We start from the raw sequence: 27,414 nt of genomic DNA on the forward strand, positions 1-27,414 counted from the left end.
GAGGCTATGTGTTGATTATCGACCACTCAATGCGGTCACTATTAAAAACAAGTATCCTCTTCCCCGCATTGATATTCTGTTTGATCAGTTAGCTGGAGCTAAGGTTTTCTCTAAGATTGATCTTCGTTCTGGCTACCATCAAATAAAGATCAAGCCTTGTGATATTCCAAAGACTGCTTTCTCTACCAGATATGGACTATATGAATATTTGGTTATGTCTTTTGGTCTTACCAACGCCCCAGCATATTTTATGTACTTGATGAATTCAGTCTTCATGCCGGAGCTGGATAAATTCGTCGTGGTTTTCATTGACGATATCTTAATCTACTCCAAGAATGAAGAAGATCATGCTGAACATTTGCGTATCGTTCTCCAACGATTACGAGATCATCATCTTTATGCCAAATTCTCCAAGTGTGAATTTTGGTTGGACAGTGTGAAATTCTTAGGTCACACTATCTCCAGTGACGGTATATCTGTTGATCCAACTAAAGTACAAGAAGTGATGGATTGGGAATCTCCTATTTCAGTTCATCAAATTCGCAGTTTTCTTGGTTTAGCTGGATATTATCGTCGATTCATTACTGATTTCTCCAGAATAGCCAAGCCTATGACGGAGTTATTGAAGAAGGGAGTGAAGTTTGTTTGGAATGATAAGTGTGAAGAAGCGTTCCAAACTCTCAAAGCAAGATTAACTACCGCTCCAGTATTGTCTACACCGGACAGTACTAAACCTTTTGATGTCTATTGTGATGCGTCGGGTACGGGACTTGGTTGTGTGCTTATGCAGGACAACCGGGTTATCTCTTATGCATCAAGAGCTCTCCGGGATCATGAGAAGAATTATCCAACCCATGATCTGGAATTAGCAGCTGTCATTCACGCTCTTAAGATTTGGAGACATCATCTTATGGGAACTCACTGTAATATTTACACTGACCATAAGAGCCTCAAATATATCTTTACTCATGCTGATCTCAACATGAGGCAGAGACGATGGCTAGAGTTAATAAAGGATTATGATCTAGAAGTGCACTATCATCCAGGAAAGGCTAATGTGGTTGCGGATGCACTCAGCCGCAAGTCACAATGCCATTGTCTATCTGTAGAACCATTCAATGAAACTCTATGCCAGGAAATGATTAAGTTAAACCTGGAAATGGTATCTCAAGGAAGTTTGAACCATATATCCCTTGAGCCTACACTTCATGATAGCATCATCATGGGGCAATTACATGATGAGGGTATCAAGGTCATCAAGGAAAAGTTATCACAAGGTGAAGCAAAGTATAAATGTTTCAGAGTGGATCATAGAGGAGTTTTATGGTTTGAATCTCGACTAGTTGTACCCAAGAATCATGAGCTTAGAAAACAAATCCTTGATGAAGCACATCTATCGAAGTTTTCGATTCATCCCGGTGGTACCAAGATGTACCATGATCTCAAACAAAATTTCTGGTGGACTCGAATGAAAAGAGAGATCACCAGATATGTTTCTGAGTGTGATGTCTGTCAAAGAGTTAAAGCTAGTCATTTAAAAGTAGCTGGTACTCTCCAACCTTTATCTATTCCATCCTGGAAATGGGAGGACATCAGTATGGATTTTATCGTTGGTTTACCCACTACTCCTCATAAGCATGATTCTGTTTGGGTAATCGTTGATAGACTCACCAAAACCGCTCATTTTATTCCAGTACACACCACTTATTCTGCCAAGAAGTACGCAGAGATTTATCTCGATCAGATTGTTCGTTTACATGGTATTCCAAAGACGATTATTTCTGATCGTGGGCCTCAGTTTATAGCACGTTTCTGGGAGCAAATGCAGGAATCCCTTGGAACAAAATTGATTCGTAGTTCAGCTTATCATCCACAAACAGATGGGCAAACTGAACGAATCAATCAAATCCTTGAAGACATGTTGAGGGCATGTGTTATTCAATATGGCAAGAATTGGGTTAAGTGCCTAGCACTGGCAGAGTTTTCATATAATAACAGCTATCAATCCAGCTTGCAAATGGCACCATTTGAAGCATTATACGGTCGAAGGTGTCGAACTCCTTTGAATTGGTCCCAAGCAGGGGAACGCAAAATTTTTGGGCCAGATTTAGTCTCTGAGGCAGAGGAGCAAGTCAGAATTATTCAGGTTAATCTTAAAGCAGCTCAATCAAGACAGAAAAGTTATGCAGACAAAAGAAGAGATCCTTTACAATTCGAGGTAGGAGACTTTGTATATTTGCGAGTATCTCCTACTAAAGGTGTTCAACGCTTTGGCTTAAAAGGGAAATTAGCACCCCGATACATCGGACCATTTGAAATTATCGAAACATGTGGACCCGTTGCCTACCGACTTCGTCTTCCCTCTCAGTTGGCCGCCGTTCATGATGTCTTCCATGTATCACAACTTCGGAAGTGCACCAGGGTACCTACTGAAATCCTTGAACCACAGGATATCGAGATTGAATCCGATCTATCTTATACGGAGTATCCAATCAAGATTCTTGACACAAAAGAAAGAAGTACTAGAAGGGAGAAAATTAAAATGTACAAAATCCAGTGGAGTCAGCATACTGTAGAAGAAGCTACTTGGGAAACTGAAAATTTTCTCCAAAGAAACTTTCCCGACTTTCTTAGAACCAGTCCAGGTACCAAGTCGTTGCACCCTTTTCTTACTGTAATCTCGGGACGAGATTCCTTTTAGGGGGGAAGGCTGTAACACCCCGGGTGTTTGCACAGTATTTTAAATAGGTGTCTGCACAGTAACTGTGTTTGTTGATATGCATCTTGTGCTTGAAATGCTTAAAAAGGATCTTTTTGTAATTATGAAAGGTTATATGTGTAATTATGATTTTATGCAAGGTCCTTTTTGCAGTTGTGTTGAATGGGTTGTGTAATTATAGTTTTAGTGGAGGGTGTTTGTGCAAAATTTCAGTGCATTTAATGCATGATAGTCATTTTGCTTGTAAGTCTACATTTGAAGTGATTTTGCATTGAAAAAGACAAAATTCCTAGAGTTTAAAATCCCTCTTGCGTTTTCAAATTTAGCTCTCTATCCTTTGGTCAAATAAATTTTTGCACAACATCAAAGTTGTAGCTCTTGAAAAATTGAACAACTTTCATGTTGGGCACTTTTTCATTTGAGCTTTGGTTTAAAAGTTATCGCTGTTTTACAATGGGGTCCCTGGAACTTTTGGTAATTGCAAAACGACCCTTTTCTTCCACCTCAACCCCCTGCTCTGCTTCTCGCCGCCGGCCACCGACAGCGCCGCCGTGGAGCGCCTTCCCGGCTTTCCCGGCCATTACTTCGCCGTGCGCTGGCTCCCACGCGTCGCGGGCAAGCTCCTCCCCCTCCTGTTGCTTCGCGCTGGAGCCTCCCGGCCGTGCCACGCGCGCCGCCGAGTCCAGAGGCGCCCGCGCCACCGCCACCTCGCCGTCGCGGTGGAGAGCCCGCTGCAGCGGCCGCCGTCCCCTTCTAGCGAGCGCCCTGGGCCTACAAATACCCCCAGAAACCAATTCCTACCGCCCTTCTTCGCTCTCCTCGCTCCCACGCCGCAGAACGCCGCTGCCGCCCTGCTTGAACCCCGGCGAGCTCCACCCCACCGCGGAGCCGCCAACCCAGACCCGCTCCACCCCTACATCCCCCACCATTAGCACCGCCTCGACCTCGCACAGCTCCTAGGCCATTTCCCCTCACCCGAACATCACCGGAGCCACCCCGCCGCCGTGCTCCGAGCCCGCAAGCCGCCGCTCGCCGTCGACACCCCACCTCCGACCGCCCTAGCCTCGATTCCAAGCACCCAGAGGTGCGCCTTGAACCCGTGAGGCTCACGCACCCCTCCTACCTCGCCGCCGGTGAGCCCCTCGCCGGGAAACGGCCGGTCAAACCTCGCCTCCCCTCTCTGACCCGACCCAAGGACCGCGTACTTGAATTTGAGAAAACCCAGGGGGTTATCTGCGATGTCAGTGACTCATTGCAATAGTGCCTTAGGGACTGGTTTGCAATGTTTTTCAGTGATCTTTGAAATTCAATATCAATTCGTAGAAAATTCGTAAATTAGCAAATCTTGATGTTTTGGAATCCTCTTGAAGAGCTCTATGCAGTAGAACTATAATATGTTAGGCTTTAGTTGCAAGTTTTTGCTGTAGAGGTTGTTTTGTGTTACTAGGTGTATAAATACTAGTTCTTTAATCTTTTTCTTATGTGATACTTGAAAGCTGATATTGCTCTGAAATTTTGGTGGTAGTTTACTCTTGTTACACTAGCTTTGCTATAAAAATGTCATGATCAGTTCTTTGTTGTAGCTTTTTATTTGATTTAATCCTTGTTTAGTATACTTTATTTATGATAAATAGTTTCTGTTCTTGTTAAATCCTGAAAATATTCCTGAGTGTTCATCTAGAATATCTTAACTTGTCCAGGAAGTTTGAGCATTAGTTAATGGCTAGAACAGGAGCTAAAATTGAATCTTTCTAAACTGATGTCTGTTTTGTTTATTTTCTCAGAGTTATTTCTGTGTAGATAAAATCGTGAGAAATTCACAGTAGATAAATCATCCCTGTGTAGATCTCCTGTTAAATTTTGAGCTTCTACTTTGCTATATTTTATTCTGTATAATTCAAGCTTGTGCTAGGTGTTGCCTGCATAAATGATTTATTGTGATTAAATGGTTTCATGTCTTGGCATGATTTTTTCAGGGTAGCTTAGTATGTTAATGTTCTGTTTAGGGTAATTTTGGTAGAATTTATTACTATTTGTACTCTGAGTTGTTGTTTTATTTACAAACCATGGCTAATTTATATAAGGAATCACCACCCCTCATTTTATGAAGATTAGTTAACTTCTTTTGTGCTGTTGATCATGATGTCTTGTGTAGTTAAATTTGTTATTTAACTACTCTATAAACGATTGCCCATGTTTGTTTATAATGTTGTTCTTGCATTGCATATAGACACGACTGCCTTATCAGACGGGACGTACGAGCTGATCCCGGAATCTGACGGAGGTGATCTCGAAGCTCAAGTAAACACTGCGGAACTAACTGAAGCCCCGAACCAAAGTTCGGAAGAGCCTAGCGCTGAAATAGTTAGCAATTACCGAGAAGGCAAGCCCCGGACATAAACCATATTTCAAATTATTATCATTTACTGTTATTACTTACTTGTGCATTTACAGTTCTTAGGATTTGAATTGAAACCCTAGATGCATGATCCTAGGAACCTATGTACTGAACACTAGAACTGAGATCGACTATCTGCTAAGCTTATAGGAACGGTAAAAGTCGAGTGATTGCCTGTCACTCGCGAGCTTTATAGGATTTGCTTGTTTACTTTCTGTTATCAATATAAGGACGACGGACGGGGTTGTGTTCGATATCATGTCCTATGTGAGACCCCGTCTGTGTTGATGAACTTGCTAAGGTCGCGGTGTGTGGTAGTGCTGGTTAAGTTTTTGAAAGTACTAGTCACATGCCGTAAATGTGGTACGCGGCAAGCCTAGTAGCCGATTGGACCGGGGAGTGGATATACCTTTCACTCTCTCAGTAGGGATAGGTTTTATTATATGTTGCGCAACACTACGACTTCTAGGGACAAGGTTCGGCCTTGGAGCCCTGTAGTCGGGGAGAGTGACCCTATCCACAAGCCGGAAAGAAAGGTCAACGGTTGTTTGGGAATGACCCGATGGTATTCCAGACGTGTGTGCTAGGTTACCCTTGCAAGGTTGAATTTCGATTCAGAATCGTCCGCCTCTCACGATGAAATGAGACTGCTTGATCTCTTTGCCACACAGAGTAATAAGAGCAACAATATTCTTATTAATCTTGATGTTTGCTTAGAAGTTCCACCATGTTTGGTTAATAGATGCTTACATAGAATGGTTAATCAACTAGAATCTTGAAGCTAAAACTTGAAAGTAAGGACCTACTCTTTATTGCTTTTCAGCAAAGGAAAACCAGCGCCTTACAAAGCCTTGCATAGTCTAGCTAAGGTGGGCTACTTATACCCGTTGTCGGTTAAGTCTTGCTGAGTATTAGAATACTCAGCCTTGCTGTTGAAACCCTTTTTCAGGTATGAGTTTTGAGGATCAGATCGCTAGCTTGACCTATCCTTGCTCGTTGCCTCCTGGCTGGTCCGTAGAGTGGGATACGTCTTCGGCCGGCAATGTCTATGACGAGTGATACCATGCTTGGGCTAGCCTGGTATCCTTTTTGCGACGTGTTGTAGCCGTCGTGTTTTATCTTCCGCTGTTTAAACTCTGAACTTACTCTTATGTTTTGTATAACTGTTTTATTTAAGTTGGCCTTGTAGTAATGTGTTTAACTGGCTTGTAATCATTACTATGCCCGTGTTGTAAAAATTGTGGTTGTAATATCTCTGGACTCGCCTTCGTGCGGGGTATGCTTGTTCGATCCGAGAATCGGTGGTTGTATCGGGACGTTACCCGACAGACCAAAAATTGTTCCGTTTGAAGTGCGTTTAAGCTAATGTTGCCTTTATGGTGATGGTTTACGCACTTGAGCCGGGATAATTTAGGCGGTTCTGCCACATAATCTGTCTGAATAGCTTTCTGAGCGGAAACTAATGAACGATCTGGTCCGTCAACATCTAATCCACGCCAAAGACCGTATGAAGAAGCAATCTGACAAAAATCGTTCTGAGCGCGTTTTTCAAGTTGGTGATTGGGTTTTTTCTAAAAGTTCAACCTTATGTGCAGTCCTCATTAGCTGCGCGTGCTAATCAGAAGTTGGCATTCAAGTTTTTTGGTCCCTATCGGGTGCTAGCCAGGGTTGGTTCAGTGGCCTACAAATTCTAGCTTCCTTCATCATCTTCGGTTCATCCGGTCTTTCACGTTTCGCAACTGAAGAAACTGGTTGGTGATCCTCATCAGGTGACGTCCGAACTTCCTGACCATCTCTTCCACTGGAGTGTTCCTGAAGCCATTCTGCAACGCCGTTCTGTCATGCATGGTGTTCGTCCCGTGGTTCAACTGCTCATCAAGTGGTCTCATGTCCTGCATCTCTTGCTACTTGGGAAGATGCTATAACTTTGCAGCAGCAATTTTCTTATGTCGCTGTTTGGGGACAACCAGCAGCTCAAGAGGGAGGGGGTGTTAGCTCGGTTGATCAAGTCGTGCCTACGGCTAATAGGCCTCATTGTTCCACTCGGCCCAGGAAGGAGAATACTAGGTTTAGCGGTCCGGAGCGGCAGTAGTGCGTGCGTAAGTACTTTGCTATAAAATGTAAGCGTGGGGAGAAAGAAAAACTTATGAACAAGCTTGTAACAAACTTTATCTCGCTAATCTGACCTCCGTCCTTCCTGCCCTAATTCTTCTGGTTGTTCCCCAATCTTCTTGTCCACTACCTCTCCGCTGCTAACACATGCCTGCCGGCTCGCCGCCTGGACATCGGGACGAGCTCTGCGGCCGCTCGAGCAATGCAAGTCATGTGGTCTCGGTAGCACGGGGGAGCATCTCCTCAGCCGTGTAAGATCTAGCGGCACGCAGATTGGACGGACCTTGCAGGCCAACGCGGCGGCCATGGTGCGCGGAGGAGTAAGCGCCCGTCCAATCGCCGTCCTCCTTGTCCGTGCCTCCCTCGAAGCTGCCAAAGATGAGAGCGCCCCCGATGGATTGAAGAGTCCTGTGTCATCTCCTCCTGATTGGTCCTATGTTTGTCACCTGCTGGCTAACAGATCGGAGCCATGGCCTTGGCCAGACGGAGGCTCAGACATCGCTAACGCCGTCGCTCTCTGGGAGGCTTCTCCATGCTTGTTGGAGACAGCCACCACGGTTGCCCTCTTCGTCGGGATGATCTGCCACTCTGCTTGCTGCACTTCCTCTACTGCTCTGCCGTCCGCTGCCGCTTCCTCGCCCAGGCTTTCACTATCCACTGTTGCCGGTATGTCACTATGCTGCTTGGTCATTTAGACACTGGTACAGGCATCTGAGAAGCTGGTCTTGCTGCTCAGCCCGCTTCCATTAGAGGGCGTAGATCGAGGAAGCCATCACGGTCCTCGGAATACTGGTGAGACTAATCCCTTTGCTATGTTCTTGGTCATACCAATCCCTTTGCTCTTGGATTCGGGTTGCTAATTTTTTTTTTCATATTCGTGTTTGTGCAGGTTTTTATTTTCTTTTTCAGTGCAGAGGAAAGAGAAGCAAGTAAGCAACGATTCAGTGATCCACACTTCCATAGCTCAGGTGCTTCCTTATCTTTCTGGCTGTGGCAAATGCAGCCTTCCTGCTTGAACTAAGCTTGCAATCAAGTTTCTAGATGCAAGATAACCTAAGTTTACTTTGATACATTCAGCAGTGTGACATGTGCTTCTTATTTCCATCAATAGAATTATATTTCATTATTGTACCATATAGCTACTGTAATTTTAGACCTTTATCACCGACTTCCATCACTGCAGGTTATAATGTTCACGTGCTCAACTGCAGTTAGTCATGTTGGCTGCTAGCAGCTATGAAAATGCCTCAGTGTGCGCCAAGGTAAAGTGGTTGCTAAAAATCCCTACTTTCCTTATATCTGCAAGGCCAGTTTCATGTCCAGCTATTTTTTATCAGGCTGACACTCGGTAATTCTGTCTAATTAGTATTAGCACTGCCATACCAATATAGCTACTTATGCAGACATTTCCATTTGTGTATATCTATGTGGCAGTAATGTTTTTCCTTCCCTAATTATCCTTGCTCAGGTTTACATAACTCTATTATTTGAGGAACTCTATAGGTGAGGAATGTTGAGTACTCTATCCTGCTTGTGATGAGTGAATTGTCAACCGTGCGGTGTGATCGTGCGCTTGGTCTTTGGATTGCAGGTACACGGGCGTCGAGTGTCGACGGGGAGCTGCCGTGGAGGTGCTGTGGCCGATGGACCGTGCGGTGGACGGTGGTGAAGGGCAGCCGGGACCGGAGCTCGGACCGGGCGGCAGCTGTAGCGTCCACTCCTGGATCGAGGGCGCAAGCGGCGACAGAAGGCGGGTTTCTTGGTTTGCGCCACAAAACCAAGGAGGCGGACGGCGGTTGAAGACTCCAAGTCGTGGAGGCACGGGCGTCGGTCTCGGGACTGACGGAGGCGATGGGCGTCGACGGCGTCTAGGGCCTCGCTGCGGGCGAGGAGGTGACGGGCGTCGGGCGGCATCTAGGGCCGTCAGAAGGCCGAGGCGGGAACGGCATCTAGGGTCACGGCGTGGAGGCGGGAATCTTCCCGCGCGTGAGGTTTTGGCGGTTTTCTCAAAACCGGCCACCTACCCGGGTTTCACGGACCCTCCAAAACTGCGGACTGGATCTTCATCAAGACGGCGGCATCATGGAGAAGACTTCGTTCCGAAGAAAGAACCTCGGCCGTCGGATGATATCGTGTACAGGGGGTGCTGCAGGCCAACCGGTCTGACCGGTTCCTGGCACCGGTCTAACCGGTCTAACCAACCAGTATGATCGGTCCAGCGTACCGGTCTTACCGGTCCCGCGGGTATAAATACCCCTTCACTTGTGTTAGGTTAATTGCGGCTTTTAGAACTTGTCCGTGAATTGTCTATTCCTCTAGGCCGCCGCCCCTGTGTTCCTCTCCCCCCGTTCCTCTCTTTAGAGTAGGTTTTGATTATGGATTTGTGAGACTTTGTATTCGATTTGATTGGGAAAGGAGGCCCCATCCTCCTTGTGCCCTCTGGGCTTTTGAATCAATCCAATCCCCTAGTTTTTGTGCCCTTGTGTGATGGATTTCGATTTCGTTTTTGGTGCACATGATTGCTAGGATTCTACGAGCTCTTTGTTGTGATTCTCGTGCTTCTGATCCTGTCCCAAACCCTCTGGAATCATGTCCAGCGCACCGGTCAGACCGGTCCAGGCAGATCATTTCTGCAGTTTTCCCGTTTCGCTTCCGATCTGCTTCGTGGTTTTGCTCGCTCGTTCGAGGCCTTTTTGTGATTGGTTTATCTTTTCCATAGCTATTCCAAACTCTGGTCAGAACGCTTGAGGGCTTGGGTGATTTTTGGGATATAGGCCGACGGTTCGAATTTCGAAGAAATTTTGATCGGCTCCCATTCACCCCCCCTCTGGTCGCCGGCTTCGGTCCCTCAATTGGTATCAGAGCTTGGTTGAGGTTTTCTATACCTTAACCGGTTCGAAAACCACTTGGCGACCATGGCGAGTCTTGGTAAGATCCCGGTGTTTTCCGGCGAGGACTATGCCTACTGGAAGGTTCGCATGAGAGTCTTCTTGCAGAGCATGGGAGCCGAGGTCTGGGAAATTACCACGAACTAGCTTTACGAAGTGCTGGCTGTTCGGACCACGCCTCTTCAGGTGACCCAGCACGAGGCTAACGCCAAGGCCGTCAATGCCTTGTTCGCTGGCGTTTCTCGTGCGGAGTTCTCACGCGTCCAGGGTTTTCAGGAATCCCACAAAATTTGGACGTGCCTTGAGAACTACCACGAGGGTACACTCAGGTGAAAGCCAGACTGTTCGAGACTCACCGGCGTGAGTACGAGAACTTCACACATGAGCCGGGTGAGAGCATTGACTTGATGTTCAGTCGTTTTCAGTCGATTGTGAACAAAGTCAATGCGAACAGATGTGCTAGTGCCCTTGAGTACACAGAGCACGAGAAGGCCCTTAAGTTGCTTTACGCACTTGATCGCTCTGTGTGGGATCTCAAGGTGAACACCATCATTGAGTCTGCTGGCTATGAGACTCTGATGGTGAACGAGCTTTTCAGCAAGCTCAAGGCCACGGAGATGGATAACCAGACACGAGCCAAGCTCAATGGTGCCCCTTCTTCCAAGAGCGTCACTCTTGTGACTGGCCCAGGTGGTGGATCGGGCTCTAACGCTAACTCTGCTCTTGGTTTTTCTCTTGCCTCTTTGCCTTCTGTTTCAGATGAGCAGCTGGAGATGCTGGGCGATGACGACTTGTGCCTCCTGATCAGCAAGTTCCAGCGCGTCTACCACAACAGGCAGAGGAAGAAGAACCCCGGGTGCTACAACTACGGCGATCTGAACCAATTCATCGCCGATTGCCCCAAGAAGTCCAGCGGTGGCCAGAACAACTCCTTCCACTACTACCGCCACCGTGACCGCGATGAGGGAGGCTCCAACAAGGAGCGTCGGCGCCACAAGCACCGCAGTCGTGACCGGGGAGGACGCTTCGATAAGGAGTCGCTCAAGAAGCGCTTCCAGTACAAGGCCAAGAAGCGGGAGAATGCCTTCCTGGCGCAGCTCAGCGACCTCGACAAGAGCTCCGACACCGACCGCTCTTCTTCACCGACCTCCGACGACGACGACAAGAAGAAGAAGAAGCGGGACAAGGAAGCCACCGGCTTCATCGGCCTTTGCTCGGCTGCCGGTCGGCGCAAGAGCTTCTCCCGCTACACCGACGCACTCCGGCTCTTCTCCTGGATCCGAGAGCGATTCAGAGGTAAATTCCACGATCGACCTGCTTGATACAGAGGTTAGGGAGTTATACGCCGCTCTCGACAACCAGAAGAGGCTGCTTAAGGAAGCTGCTAGAGAGCGTAGAAAGCTTAGGGCTGAGCTGGCTTGTGCTAGGGAGAAATCTAGTGAGGATGACTGCGCTGGCTGCATATCTCACATGAATGATCTTGTTGCTCTCCGTGCCAAGCATGATGAGAACGTCGCGAACTTAGATGCTGCTAAGACTTCGCTTTCTGACGTGTCTCACGAGCTAGCCAAGGCCAAGCATGAGCTTGAACTTGTCAAGGACGCTCCCAATGTTAGTGATGTGCTTGAATGCGATGAGTGTCCTATCTTCAAGTCTGATCTAGCTTCTTTGCAGTCTAAGTTTGCTACTGTTGTTTGTGAACTAGAGGAGCTTAGATCTAGGCCTGCTTTGCTTGGCGCTTGTAAGCTTTGTCCCACGCTTAGGTTGGAGCTAGAGGAGAAGAACGCTTTGATCAAGTCTTTTGGAAAGACTAAGGTCGTAGAGTCTAGCCCACCTATTGACTGCTCTGTTTGCCCTGGTTTGATTACTGATTTAGATAGCCTTGCGGTAGAGAAAGCCAACTTAGACAATGAGAATAGTTATCTTAGGGCGATTCTGAGTTGGGTTTCTAGCAGTGAGCCGCAGTTGGGCATGATGATTAAGCAGTTCAAGCGTGGTGATGGGTTTGGGGTCGGTTACACATACACGAAGTCAGACTTTGACAGGTTGTATGGTAAGTTTGGCAAGGCTGCTGGAAACACTACTAGCACGAGCACACAGCCTTCGCTTGTTGACCCCGCGGATGGTGTGCTCAAAGAACCACCGAAAGCACCTCCGCAGAAGCAGGTTTGGGTTCCAAAGCCCAATGCGCTGAGGAACCCCCTCGACACGCTCCCTGCTGCCACAGCCCAGGTTGCCCAGAAGAAGAGGGCTGTTTCTCCCTGTCCGCAGGCTAGGCCTCCACCTCCCAAGCGTGAGGTGAGGTACCACTGCGAGTTCTGTGACAGGGAAGGTCACCTGGAGGAGTTTTGCTTCAGGAGGAAGCGGGCTATGAGGAAAGAGCAGGAGAGACGGAACGCGGACATGTACTCTGCTCGGGTGCATGGTTCTTCTCGGCGTGGTGGTAGGCGAGATGCTAGGGCGCGCCATGTAGGTGGAGGTCAGGGAGACGGTGGTGGTTACCGTGCTCCAGCGGGTGGTTGCTTTGCCGGTCGTGCTCCTGGTCGTTTTCAGTACGGCTATGGACCACGGGACCGAGGCTTTGGAGGAGGTTTTGAGGCTCCACGCTTTCCTCACGGTGGTGATCGTCAGCCTCGCAGTAGACGGGACAGGGGATACGCTTTACCTGACTTTGCTTACCCTTCTGTAGAGCAAATGGCTCGTCACTGGTTTGCTTCTCACTTTGCTAACCCCAGTGTCGAGACGTTTGCTCCTCCTTTGTTTCGATGGTGATGCAGGTTGGAGGCCTGGAGAACAAGTGCTCCATGTATCATGGTCTTATGCAGGTTTTATCAAGACTTGATGGTTCTGCAAGGCTGATGGATATCCCATGGTGGCTATTGTATCCTATGTACATTTGAGTTTGTCTTTTGAGTTCTTTGTACATTTTCTGCGTGTGACTTGTTGTAGATTCTACATCTCTACTTGTATTGCTTGCTAGGTCTGTGCTTGTGCTATTTAGGACTAGCCACTCTGTATGCTAGTTTTTGTGATTTTCATATTGTCATGATTCTTGCTAGCTCAGGGTGTGTGCTTTGTCCAGTTTCCTATGCTTGTGTAGCTTTTGCTTCTTAGTTCTGGTTGCTAGCTCAAGTATCCCCTTCGTATCGTCTAGCTACATTGGTTCTTGCTATTGAGTGCCTTTAGACTTTTCCAGGAATATCTTCTGTCTTGATATGTTCTAGAGTGTCTTTTGGTATACTTTTGCATGTAGCTTGACTAACACCTAACCGTTTGCTTGAGTCTTGCTCTGGATCTTTGGTGTTTGCTATTTCCTTGTGTCCTAGCTTCTCTTGTGTTAGGTATCACTTGTTGAGGGGGAGCTCGACCTCTGGTGCCGATGATGATCCGGAGTTACTGCGCCGGCAGCAGGCTCCAGCCCCTTCTGCTTCGACTACCTCAGCTCAGGAGAACAATCCACTACCACTACTTCCACTTCAATCGTTCACCTCTACAAGAACTTGTTCGAGCAGAAGGTGGACCCGTTGAGGACACAGGGGAGGTGACCTCGAGCTTGCTATGCTCTAGGTCCAGCGGGATCTTCATCGAGGTATGTGAGCGTTCGGCTTATACGTTTTCATCTCAGGATGGACTTGTGGTTTTCTGATTGTTGCCTTTTCCTTGGTACTCAGTTGGATCCATTTGGTCTAGTCCTGTGTGTCTTTGAGCCATTGTATTTGCTGAATTCTTCAGTTGCTTAGCTTTTGGCTTTTCTTTGTCTTTCTCTAAGTTTTAGCTTGGTTAGTTGTATTGTGCATATGTGTAAGAATCACCGTGGTGTCCGACCCTAGAGGGGGAGGGGGTGAATAGGGTCGCTAATCGCTTTTTAACTTAGGGCTCAAACTACTTGCATAAGATAAACCTAACACGTCCTATACATGCTAGTTATGACTAAGATTTATCTATGCTACTCTCTACTTACCCCTAAAAGACTTGCAACCTAGCCAATCCTAATCAAACTAACTAGGAAAGTAAAGGTACGCAAGATAGAGTACATGCGGAAACGTAATGCGGTAAGTAAAGAGGTAAGTGCAAGAGGGATGCAAACTCCCGAGTAGACACGGTCATGTAACGTGGTTCGGCACAAACGCCTACGTCCACGGGACACCGAGGCTCTTCCGATCACCTGTCTTGCACTACGCCACCAAGGCGATGCCGGCAAGCAAAGGCAAGTGCCCCTAAGACACCGAGTCTCGTGCACCACCACCGTCTCTCTCGGTCACCCGGCCGTAATCCACTACGGAGCTTCTCCACCAAGGAGGGGGCCTCCTCTTCCCCCGCACAAAGTGTCGTTGCCACTCCACACCAAGACGGAGGGTCACACGATGGATCACAAGTTGCTTGCCACAGCAAGACTTTCCTCAAGGGAGCTCTCACAAGAACTAATCCCTATTACAAGCACTAAGCACTCTCACAAGTGTGCTTAAGCCTATATGATGTACAATGAAGCTCTATGGTGGTTGGAGATGTTCTTGGGTGTGTGTGGGATGTCCAGCAACTCTAGCACTATCAAATGACCCGGCCTTGGGGGTATATATAGGCAGCATAAGCAAATATAGCCGTTGGAGAAAAGCTGCCAGAAAACTGCGTAACGCCGGTTAATCCGACGTACCCCAAAAGCCATCATCGGTTCAACCGGTGTATGTAAACTGCTATTTGAAAAACTAGCCGTTAACAATCAACTGGTGTATCGCCGGTTTAACCGATGTAATCAACCGGTGTATGTAATATTAGTGTCGGTTTAACCGGTGAGTGTAACTTCTTCACGTTCCTCCAAAAACCACCTCTCTGGACAAGTGAACCGATGCATCGTCGGTTCAACCGGTGTAGGTATTTTCCTCGGTCTTCATCTGCCAATGCACCGACGTATATAACTTTCGTAGCGTCAGTTCATCCGGTGTAAAACCCTAGCCCGCGGAACCCCCGTAGGGGCGGCCCTTCGGGCCTTGCTACGCCTCTCTTCTCTTTGTCATCACTTGAACCTAAAAGCCTGAGAATAGTCATCTTAACAATCACATTAGTCCAAGTTTTTGTGTGTCATCAATCGCCAAAACATTATATTGAAATATGGCATGAGAGGCCATTTTCGCTACAATCTCCCCCTTTTTGGTGATTGATGACAGCACAACCAAAGCAAGCAAGATGAATTACAAGAATATGAAATTGATATCAATTTGAAAAGTTAGAAACTACTTAGCTTGCTTGGATGACATTTCAATGCTCATTTTAAAAGCCCTTGATACCAATTGTAGAAAAAATTGTAGAACAAAGGCTTGTGTGTGGTTTGAACAATATGAGCAATGAAAGATTTTTGTACATTAGTCCATGGGATCATCAAATTGCACTTCTCCCCCATATTGACTAAGTACCTCCCCCTATCACCATGCATCCTTTTGCATTGCATTTTCCATTCCTCCCCCTTGCTAATGGCATCATTTGCTTGCTTTTAGGGTACATTTCTCCCCCTTTGTTATCAACACCTAAAAGCTTCATATAACCACTAGCAACAAAGAGCATTAGTAGCAAAAGAAATTTACTAGCGATAGAGTGTTTGACCTAGCCATGCCTCCCTATATCATTTATCTCTTTAACCTTTGGGAGTTATGGCTTGGTCTTTTTCCTTTGTCCAATCTTTCTTGATCCATTGATACCAAATGTAAGGTTAATTGCAATGTGCATTATCTTGATATCGAAGGATTGAGTGTATTACCATATGGACAAAAAGAAGTGTGACTACAACAAATATCACTTTGAAAGCATGTTAGTCACAAAAACACAAGCTATAGAGTTAGCTCCCCCTAAATGTGTGCAATAGTGTTTGAATGACTAAGCAAATGTATGCACTTGTAATTCACATAATGGGGATCAAACTCTACAACTCGAAAAACATGACACCAAATGAATACCAAAAAAAGATTGATACCAATTGTAGACTTTGGTATTTTCTTTCGAAAATATGTGTCATGGAGAAGCAACGGTTTTCGCCCATGTAGGTTGCACTAGATAAGAAGTTAGTACTAAAACAACCTACCATATGATAGTCTAGAAAGGCATGCCAAATAAAAGATACCAATTGTAAATACCAATTGTAAAGATAAGATCATGCAATCCTAGAGAGGCATTGAGCTACAATGATGCATGAAGGATATCAAATGAATTGAGATCATCCTTTTACCTTGCTCATTACCTTATATGTAGGGGAGGGGAATTTGGGTCACTAATCTTTAATCCACAACTTGGCTTTAATTCAAAAACTTTGCATGATGCATCCCTACTCATGCATCCAAACCTTGTCAAGTCTCCAAATTCCTCGTGCTTGGATGCTTACCACCATGCAATGATGGCTTGGCCTCCCCCTAAAACCATGATTCCCCCTTTGATTCTCCCTCATGACTTGATTCACTTAGGTATTTCTCCCTTTGGAATCAAATCACTTAAAATGGTCTTGCACCTAAAAAGGTCTTGCAAAATAATGTTGCTCAAAAGAAGATTAGTAGCATAGGGAGTTAGTTCCATGACTCATGATCCAATTGTTTGATATCAATGAAGATATCAATTGAGAATTTACTATGGTGGATTACAAAGTTATGAAACTAGCATGACATGAGCTAAGCTTTCCATAAGTATGTGCACAAAATGATAATGTGAAAATCAAGTGCACAACTGGATGTTATAACTAGAAAGCTTAGATCATATCATGCACGGAGGTAGCTCTAAAAAGGATAAGAAATTGGAAAATATACCAATTGAATGAGTTTAGAACCTAGCATACCTCCGAGGGAACAACTTAGTTTACCTTGTATGTACCAATTGAAGGTGATTTGCAACCAAAAGAAAGTCTTTAAGAGGTGAGCACTTGGTACACCAAGGTTGAGCAAATATATGAGCACATAGCCTATGAACTTAGATATGAGCATTTTTAAGTTCAATAAAGCATGGCTCAATATGCATGAAAACACAAAATCTAATCACTCTTGTAGAGTTGTTTGTTCACATTGATCGTGAAAAACATTCTCTTAGAGTGTTAACTCCACGTGAGACTACAAAAGATAAACTAGCAAACACATTAGTCTCAAAATCACAAGCTATAAAGTGAACTCCCCCTAAATGTGTGCATTTAGTGTTTGAATCACCAAGCAAATGTATGCACATTGATTTTGACACAATTGGGAAGTTTACCCTATAGCTTGTGTTCAAGGTACACATATGAAATACATACCTCATGAAGTCCATGTACCATGAAAGGTAACCTTGTGTAGCTTTCTACACACTTATCAAACCATGTAGGTTGCTCATGGGTTAGAGTCATGGCACAAGCAACCCACCATATATAACACTAGGAGATGCAAAACAAGCAAACATCCTAGCAAAAGCAATGGAGCTACATGATGTTTGAATTGAAAACTAACTACCATTACCTTATGGGGGACTTGGGCAACAAATGTCCAAGTTGTGAGCTTAGCTTGTTTTGGGTTGAACCTTCACTTTAACTTGTAAGCTAAGCATCCAAATCCCCCGATGCACTTGTTTGGTGCCTAAGTCTTAGGAACCCAAACCTTTTGAGAGCCATCCATGGTATGAATAATATTCTTGGGCACCCAAATAGGTTGGTTCCATCCATATGTTCTCCACCCCATGACATGAGCCACCACCTTGTCATTCTTCTTCTTTTCAAATATGTAGTGGTTGCTCTTTTGCTTGTTCTTGTGGGTGGGCTTGGTGTACATGTAGGACGCCTTCAAATATGGAGATGTATTTTTCTTGATCTCCTTAGCCTTCTTGTGGCCCTTCTTGCTCTTGCTCAAGTTCTTGGGCTTGCCGTTTTCTTTGCCCTTTGCTTGGCCCTCTTTTTCCTTGCATTGGTAGGACTTGTGGCCTTCTTTGTGACATTTGAAGCAAGTCACGGTTTCTCCCTTCTCAAGCTTCTTCATGCCCGCGGAGGTATTATCTTGAGAAGGTTGGACTTGCTCTTGAGTGTACTTTCCTTTGAGCCGCCTCAAGTCTGCCATTAGCCTTTCTACCTCTTGTTTAAGCTCATCATTTTCCTTAGCAATGAGATCATCACATGTTTCTACAATCACATTCTCATTGCAAGGGGTTAGATCACAAGAGGTAGACGCATCTACCTTGTCAATAGAGATAGCACAAGGAATATTGCAAGGAAATGATTTATCCGATGATGATTCATTTTTAGATTCAAGACTCTCATATTTCATTTTAAGTTCTTTATGCTCATTGTCTAACAAATTGAATTTGTTTAGCAAGTTCTCATATCTTGAGACAAATGAAGCATGAAGTTTTTCTTTAGCCTTGAGACTTTTGATTTCTTCATTTTGTTTAGTGAGATATTCTTGTTGATTATGGAGAAGTGTCACCATCTCACAAATTTCATTGGTTTCAACATCGGATTCATCATTGGAGGAGGAGTCATCACTTACATCGTTATTACCTAGTGCCATAAGACACATGGGTGGTGGTGATAATCTCCAAGGGCGATGGGTGGTAGAGCTCTTGGAATTTTTCTTGTGACTTGAGCTTTCACCACTTTTCTTGGGCTTGTGGATGGCGGAGAGAGCTTGGGCTCTTGACTTGTTCTTTTTCTTCGCCATCTTCTCCATCCCAACCGCACTCCCTTTAATGAGTGTTTTGTACCCAAGCTCATAGAGCTCATGTACATGCTCGGCAATCTTGCGGTGATGGTATAGCACGGCCCTTGGATATTCTTCATCACTTGAACTTGATTCATTATCACTACCTTCCTCATCCTCTTCTTCTTCTTCACTTGAGCTTGATGAGTCTTGCCGCCTTGGTTGATTTTTGCATGAATGCTTGGCGGTGAGACTCTTTTTGCTTGAAGAAGAGGTGAACTCTTGCTCTTTCTTCGTTGTCATCCCCATACTATATTCATGGGCAATGATTTGATTGATTACTTGGTTGGGTGTAAGTTTGACCAAGTCTTCCTTTTGCAAGAGTGTATTGATGATGTCGTAGTCGGGCTTGCGAAGGCTTCGGAGAATCTTGCGATTAATGTCCTCATCTTTGACTTGATTGAGACCCAAGGCATTAATTTCATTGACAAGAGTGTTTAATCGTGAGTACATGTCATGAGCATTTTCATTGGGAAGTTGCTTAAAGCTACTGAGCTCATCGCCGAGAATATGATATTTTTGATTGGCAACATCCTTTGTGCCCTCATGATTCTCGACAATTTGCTTCCATAGCTTATGAGTGTTTTCATTAGCAAAAACATGATTAAACACACTATCACATAACGAGGACAATAGAATTGATTTAGCAATGGCATCATATTGTCTCTCGACCTTATTCTCATTTTTCTTGCCCTCTTCGGTGACACGCCAAACATCAAGCCCCCGGGCTTGAAGATGTGCTTGCATAAGCACTTTCCAATGTGGAAAACTCGTGCCATCAAAAAATGGAGCCCTATCGGTACTCATCCCTTCCCCGGACATTATACTCACTCGACGGTTAAGTCGACGGGTCTCCTACGAGCTTTCTCACAAATTTACCAATAAAATTGGCTAATCCTCGTAAGAGGTGTGAGCCCAAGCTCTGATACCAATTGTAAGGATCACCGGGGTGTCCGACCCTTGAGGGGGAGGGGGTGAATAGGGTCGCTAATCGCTTTTTAACCTAGGGCTCAAACTACTTGCATAAGATAAACCTAACACGTCCTATACATGCTAGTTATGACTAAGGTTTATCTATGCTACTCTCTACTTACCCCTAAAAGACTTGCAACCTAGCCAATCCTAATCAAACTAACTAGGAAAGTAAAGGTACGCAAGATAGAATACATGCGGAAACATAATGCGGTAAGTAAAGAGGTAAGTGCAAGAGAGATGCAAACTCCCGAGTAGACACGGTCATGTAACATGGTTCGGCACAAACGCCTACGTCCACGGGACACCGAGGCTCTTCCGATCACCGTCTTGCACTACGCCACCAAGGCGATGCCGGCAAGCAAAGGCAAGTGCCCCTAAGACACCGAGTCTCGTGCACCACCACCGTCTCTCTCGGTCACCCGGCCGTAATCCACTACGGAGCTTCTCCACCAAGGAGGGGGCCTCCTCTTCCCCCGCACAAAGTGTCGTTGCCACTCCACACCAAGACGGAGGGTCACACGACGGATCACAAGTTGCTTGCCACAGCAAGACTTTCCTCAAGGGAGCTCTCGCAAGAACTAATCCCTATTACAAGCACTAAGCACTCTCACAAGTGTGCTTAAGCCTATATGATGTACAATGAAGCTCTATGGTGGTTGGAGATGTTCTTGGGTGTGTGCGGGATGTCCAGCAACTCCAGCACTATCAAATGACCCGGCCTTGGGGGTATATATAGGCAGCATAAGCAAATATAGCCGTTAGAGAAAAGCTGCCAGAAAACTGCGTAACGCCGGTTAATCCGACGTACCCCAAAAGCCTTCATCGGTTCAACCGGTGTATGTAAACTGCTATTTGAAAAACTAGCCGTTAGCAATCAACCGGTGTATCGCTGGTTTAACCGATGTAATCAACCGGTGTATGTAATATTAGTGTCGGTTTAACCGGTGAGTGTAACTTCTTCACGTTCCTCCAAAAACCACCTCTCTAGACAACTGAACCGATACAATTGACCGATGCATCGTCGGTTCAACCGGTGTAGGTATTTTCCTCGGTCTTCATCTGTCAATGCACCGACGTATATAACTTTCGTAGCGTCGGTTCATCCGGTGTAAAACCCTAACCCGCGGAACCCCCGTAGGGGCGGCCCTTCGGGCCTTGCTACGCCTCTCTTCTCTTTGTCATCACTTGAACCTAAAAGCCTGAGAATAGTCATCTTAACAATCACATTAGTCCAAGTGTTTGTGTGTCATCAATCACCAAAACATTATATTGAAATATGGCATGAGAGGCCATTTTCGCTACAATATGCATTGTACATGTTTGCATTTTGCATTGTCTCACTTGCACTAGCATTCTTGTATACATTGCTATGATCTTCTAGTGCCTACTAGTGTGAGTTGATAAACTTGATCATGTATAGCTTGCTCCATTGTGTATATGACATCATCTGAGTTAAGCTATTTTGATTTGAAAATCTGAAAACATGATCACCCTGTTTTGGCTACTAGCATGTTAGGGCGTGTTTATATGCTTTGCTATCTTATTCATGCTAGTGTGGCTTTTCGTTCAGCAATTCATACTTGAAATGATTTAAATCTGATAAATTTGCTTGAACTGTTCTTGAAATTGATTGAAAAGATCCAGGTGGGATTGCTTTTCGCACTGATCGAGCTTTCGGGACGGCTCACTTTGCACTTGTGAGAACCCGGGCAAGGCTGTGCATGACTGAAATGAGTGCTTTAAGCTTCTGATTATCTTTTGGTATAGGCTTGACCTTGTTGCTAAGTAAAGCATGACAAGCTTTCAACCCCTGGCATTAAGAATTGCTTGATATAAATTTGATTGAAAAATAAATGTTGGCAACTTGTTTTGGCTGGTTTTGCTCACCTGTATGAGTTTGATTAGCACTGCTTTCCATTCCCTACTTGTTAGTGCTAGATCATGAGTGATGCTTTTATTTCTCCTAAAACTGAACTTGCCTAGCTCTAGACTGATTTGATATACTCTGTTGAGCTAGATGCAGGTCTTGTTTACGGATGCACACGTGCTTGTGACTAGATGTTGTTCATATCCTTGTATCCCTGAATGCTTTCATTTACACCTCCTGCATTGCATTCATTGCATAGCATCTGTTCAGGAGGAGTTTCAGTTTCAGGGGGAGCATTAGGTCTTTTTAGGCTTGATGTGTGCATGTGCCAACAAGGGGGAGAATTTTGAGAGAAGTGATCGAACAAGGGGGGACTTGTTTGATTTTTGAAATATTTGTTGTGCACAGGGCTTTGAGAGTGCATCATTTTGGGAGAGTTGCACTTGTGAGAGGGAAAAGCTTTGCTCGGAAAGTTTCTGCTTTGTTCTTGGCTCCTGGTTTTCCTCGTTTTCCCTCTGCTTCTTGCATGACTGCGTCGAGCGTTACCTCTGTCTCTGAGGAGTCATGTTTTGGCTTTTGATCAATTGCGTCGAGCCTTTGCCCTTGTCTTAGTGGATCAATTTTGTTTGAGTGAGTGACTGTTCCTGCCTTTCTGAGCCTTTTGTCACTTGCTTGTGCTTCTTTGTTCTTTTCTGGTTTCACTTTTCTTGGTTCGTTTGGGGTGTGTTGACAATGCACTCATCAAGGGGGAGATTGAGGAATGTTGAGTACTCTATCCTGCTTATGATGAGTGAATTGTCAACCGTGCGGTGTGATCGTGCACTTGGTCTTTGGATTGCAGGTACACGGGCATTGAGTGTCGACGGGGAGCTGCCGTGGAGGTGCTGTGGCCGATGGACCGTGCGGTGGACGGCGGTGAAGGGCAGCCGGGATCGGAGCTCGGACCGGGCGGCAGCTGTGGCGTCCACTCCTGGATCGAGTGCGCAAGCGGCGACGGAAGGCGGGTTTCTTGGTTTGCGCCACAAAACCAAGGAGGCGGACGGCGGTTGAAGACGTCAAGTCGTGGAGGCACGGGCGTCGGTCTCGGGACTGACGGAGGCGATGGGCGTCGACGGCGTCTAGGGCCTCGCTGCGGGCGAGGAGGTGATGGGCGTCGGGCGGCGTCTAGGGCCACGGCGTGGAGGCGGGAATCTTCCCGCGCGTGAGGTTTTGGCGGTTTTCTCAAAACCGGCCACCTACCCGGGTTTCGCGGACCCTCCAAAACCGCTGGACTGGATCTTCATTAAGACGGCGGCATCGTGGAGAAGACTTCGTTCCGAAGAAAGAACCTCGGCCGTCGGATGAGATCGTGTACAGGGGGTGCTGCAGGCCAACCAGTCTGACCGGTTCCTGGCACCGGTCTAACCAACCGGTCTGACCGGTCCAGCGTACCGGTCTGACCGGTCCCGTGGGTATAAATACCCATTCACTTGTGTTAGTTTAATTGCGGCTTTTAGAACTTGTCCGTGAATTGTCTATTCCTCCAGGTCGCCGCCCCTGTGTTCCTCTCCCCCCGTTCCTCTCTTTAGAGTACGTTTTGATTATGGATTTGTGAGACTTTGTATTGGATTTGATTGGGAAAGGAGGCCCCATCCTCCTTGTGCCCTTTGGGCTTTTGAATCAATCCAATCCCCTAGTTTTTATGCCCTTGTGTGATGAATTTCGATTTCGTTTTTGGTGCACATGATTGCTAGGATTCTACGAGCTCTTTGTTGTGATTCTCGTGCTTCTGATCCTGTCCCAAACCGTCTAGAATCACGAGCTCTTTTGAATTGGATTTCTTGAGTTTTTGAGAAAACCCCAATTCTTCTTGATCTCCCCTCGAATTCTTGGGATTTTTTGATCTTTAGGACGAGATCTCTTGGGGATACGTTCTTGGGGTAGAAACGAAGCCTTCCTCCAAGTTTCATCGATTTTCGTGGTCGTTTGGTTGAGATTCATCGTTTGAATCCAAGTTTTCGGGGGTTTTCTGGGTGACACCGGTCAGACCGGTAGGCAAGACCGGTCAGTCTGGTCTGTTAGTTTTTGAACAGACTCGACCGGTCAGACCGGTCTAGCGCACCGGTCAGACCGGTCCAGGCAGATCATTTCTACAGTTTTCCTGTTTCGCTTCCGATCTGTTTCGTGGTTTTGCTCGCTCGTTCGAGGCCTTTTTGTGATTGGTTTAGCTTTTCCATAGCTATTCCAAACTCTGGTCAGAACACTTGAGGGCTTGGGTGATTTTTGGGAAATAGGCCGACGGTTCGAATTTCGAAGAAATTTTGATCGGCTCCCATTCACCCCCCCTCTGGTCGCCGACTTCGGTCCCTCAATAGGACCTGGTTTCTTGCATTGCAATTTGTTTATACGGTGCCACTCCAAAAGAGGCACATTGGTAAGTCTTCCGATTGGTTATTTGTAGTTCTGAATTTATTTTGACTTATATGCAATTTTTGTGTCACGAGCTCCTATTCTCAGCTATCTTTGTCCAGCATCCTTCTCTGATTTTATTGTCCTGCTTGACTTAAGCAATGATCTCTACACATGAATATGTCGCATAAGAGGTTTCTCGTGCTTACTGTTACACTTTTATTTACATACCTATGAAACATGATGTGCACAAAGGCATAAGAGGAATGCAATATATTGCCGTGTAAGAACAATTGAAAACTTGAGTTTCATGGCATTTTTGGGGGGTTTCAGGATGCGAGCTCTGCATCAATCGAATTGTACTTTTTGAGAGAGTGATGTAAAGAAAAGATATCATGGAGGACATGTGTTATATTTAGGAGGAAATGTTAGGTAGCAGCTGTTCTCAGAGACTAGAGTCCCATATTGTTATGATTTTGCAGGTTGGGGAAGGAGACAGTTCCATAGCAATCATCCAGGTCATTCTGTTAATCTTCTTGGTTCTCCTCTTGAATGCACCTTATCATCTCTTAAGGCTGCTCATGGTGTTGCACTATGTCACAGGACATCATAGAGACAGGCAACAAACATCTCCACTCTAATTAAGTTAGTTAATGAGCAATCTGACTAAACTTGATAGGAGTGCAATATAGGATGTTAGTGTCCTGTTTTGAGTACATTCACACTGAACAGTTCTTCAGGTTTTTGGTTATGAAGTTTCAAAACAGGCGACACATTATTATGGTGCTTAAACTGCTGGCTTGCTGCATAATGTATTTAAGTTAGCTCCATACAAGATTTTATGGTAGTGCTCAAGTTCGGTTATGCAAATTGCAAGCAAATCCTATTAAGAGAGGAGAAAAAAATTAAGGCAGACACAAGTTTCATGTGTATATCAGTTGAAACTTTTAGTTTATTGAGCTTCCTAGCTAGAATTTATTTCTTTTTAAATAAAGGTTTGCTAGAAAGTGTTTACTCTATTAGACATTGTATTGGATATATTTTATCTGAAGATTATACACTACCTGAAGATTGTTTTCTAAAGACAAGTATATTGAAATATGTACTTGGTGATAGCTTAAGCTCCTAAACTAAGCGATGGACAAATGAAAGTATTAAAACTAGGTAATGACAGTGTCTTCTCATATCCATTCCCCATCAGAAGCATCACCCTAGCAAATACTTCTTTATAAATGTTTCCCATATTTTTTCCCAATGGTTGTAGCTGGTGGCTCCTATACAACCAATGAACCAATGCACAGAAGAGTACTTAAAGGAAGAGGTTCGCCTGGCACAAGCTCTTTTCCTCGCAAGAAATATAGTGCTTGATGGTTTATTGTCAAAATCAGTCCGAATGCCAAATTGTTTAGGTGCCCTCATTACTGTACCAAATAGCGCATGTGGTTGTTCCCTTTACAGTTCAAGCAAAGTAGGATGCTTAGTCATAAAAAGAGGATTGTAGTTTGGGATCATTCTGCCAGCATGATACTGCTCCATTGTTCTTGTGGTTTCTGTATTGTGAAAGGCATAATTATTCTGATCTAACTGCTTGTGCTGCTTAACTATTCTATTGATCTAGCATTGGCTGTTGATCTTTGTTAAAATGCAAATCATTTCTATTGTTACACGATGGGGCGCGCAAAGCGCGCGGTACGTTCTAGTACTCTTAATCGGTCCTTTAGTTAAGCTTTGCTTCCGCTTCATTTTGAGCTTTGTTAATCTTTATGGAATTGCATGCTTAGTTAGTTAGTTTTAATTAGCTCTTATTCTTGCTAATATTAGTCAATTCAGACATGCTTAGTTAAGGAGCTTTAGAGTTAGTTTAGCTTCTCTTTCAGTGCAATTTTTTCTTTGTCGTGCTTTCCGCGTTGCTTCTACTTTGTATCAAGGTTTCCTAATTGTTTCTAGGATGATCACGTCACTAGTTGACTCGTGTCATCTTGGCAATTAGAATAGAGGTGTTTTGAGGCAGCGAATTGCAATGTACCTAACACAAGCAGGAAAGATCACTCTGTTAACTTCCCTGCTTACCTCTTCGACAATTTTATTCCTCTGCACTTTCAAGATGCATGCCACAGTGATAAAACAAAAAGATAAGTACTGGAAGTATGGCATATGGAGGGGCTCTGGCATTAACAACCGAAAGCCACCAAAAGCTGTTTGTCAGCTTGTCCAATGGTTTGCAATTAAAAAAAAAGGAGGTTTGGGGTGTTCTGAATTTAACTACTAAATATGAAGCCGAACTGCTCAAAAGTTTGCACAAGTTCTTCAATAGGGCTGATCTCCCTTAGGTTAAACTGGGTATGATAAAAATTAAAATTACTATGCAGGTAACAAACTCCCTAATCATCAGAAAAAAAGGCAACGTCTACTTGAGAGATATTCTTAAGTTAATGAACATTTTGAAAGGCTTGGCTCAGGTAACTCTACTGTACTCTTCTGGCATGATATTTGGTAAGACTGCATCCCTATTCACCAACATCCAGAGTGACATTCAGATTGTTGGAGCTTGTTTATTTATTGACTAATGATGAATGTCAAATGGCAGGGATAGACTCCCACTCGCCCTCCCTAGGATGCTCTGAGTCTTGGTTTATCTCTGCTTATCTAAAATAGAGGAGTCGAGCTCCTTTTATGCGCCTGAACAACCCAGCCTCTAAACAGACTCCTATTTCTCCTCAACTAATAACAAAGCAGTAACAAAAGCCCCTAATTTCTAGTGATAAACCTTAGCCACTTTGCGCTGGCGCAGCCTTCTTCCGGCGCTGATACTTCTTGCTAAAGAAGGCGTCCACAGCACAGATGCTCTCCCTCCTTTTAAATGGATCTAGAAGTCCTCATGTCAACTTAAACAAAAAGTCTTCTGGCTTCCCATGAGAGATAGACTAAATAAAGAAACTTGTGTAAAGAAAAAATGGAAATGCCTTCCTATAATTGTGTTTCCTACGGTACACAACAGATGCAATCAGTTGTACATCTCTTTCTAGATTGTGATTTTGCCAAAGCCTATGGAATTGGGCTGGTTCGCAAACTGAGCGATAGCTCAGTGGTGTGGCTGTCGTTGGTTGTGCCCACCAGCCAGGGTTCGAACCCTGGTATCTACACCCAAAAAAACCTCACTCGCTGTGCTCGCTTGCTTGGGATGCTGCGTCGCCAGCCCAGGTCACGGTGCGCTGCGCCGGCCTGTGTGTCGCGGTGATCGTCGGCCCAAGTTCAGTTTGTCCCTTGTGGGCATGAGCCAGGATTCTAGGGGTTTTCTCAACCGAGGTCATACAGTCCCTTCTAGGGTTTTTTTTCTTGGAACTGGGCTGGTTTATTATTTGTACCTAGCTGTGATGACC

At 45.2% G+C, this 27,414-nt stretch overlaps 1 long non-coding RNA gene across 2 annotated transcripts; it reads left to right on the plus strand.

Moving 5' to 3' along the window:
• The first annotated feature begins 7,328 nt into the window (after positions 1-7,328).
• LOC120671161 lies at positions 7,329-25,651 on the plus strand. 2 transcript variants are annotated; one of them, XR_005673521.1, is made up of 5 exons: positions 7,344-8,021; positions 8,119-8,732; positions 24,001-24,059; positions 24,517-25,198; positions 25,299-25,651. It is a non-coding gene; the product is annotated as an uncharacterized LOC120671161 (long non-coding RNA). The 2 variants fall into 2 exon arrangements; XR_005673520.1 differs by having other exon boundaries at positions 7,329-8,021; positions 24,517-25,651.
• Positions 25,652-27,414: the final 1,763 nt, after the last annotated feature.

Source organism: Panicum virgatum, chromosome 4N, assembly GCF_016808335.1.
Source record: "Panicum virgatum strain AP13 chromosome 4N, P.virgatum_v5, whole genome shotgun sequence".
Classification (NCBI taxonomy): domain Eukaryota; kingdom Viridiplantae; phylum Streptophyta; class Magnoliopsida; order Poales; family Poaceae; genus Panicum; species Panicum virgatum.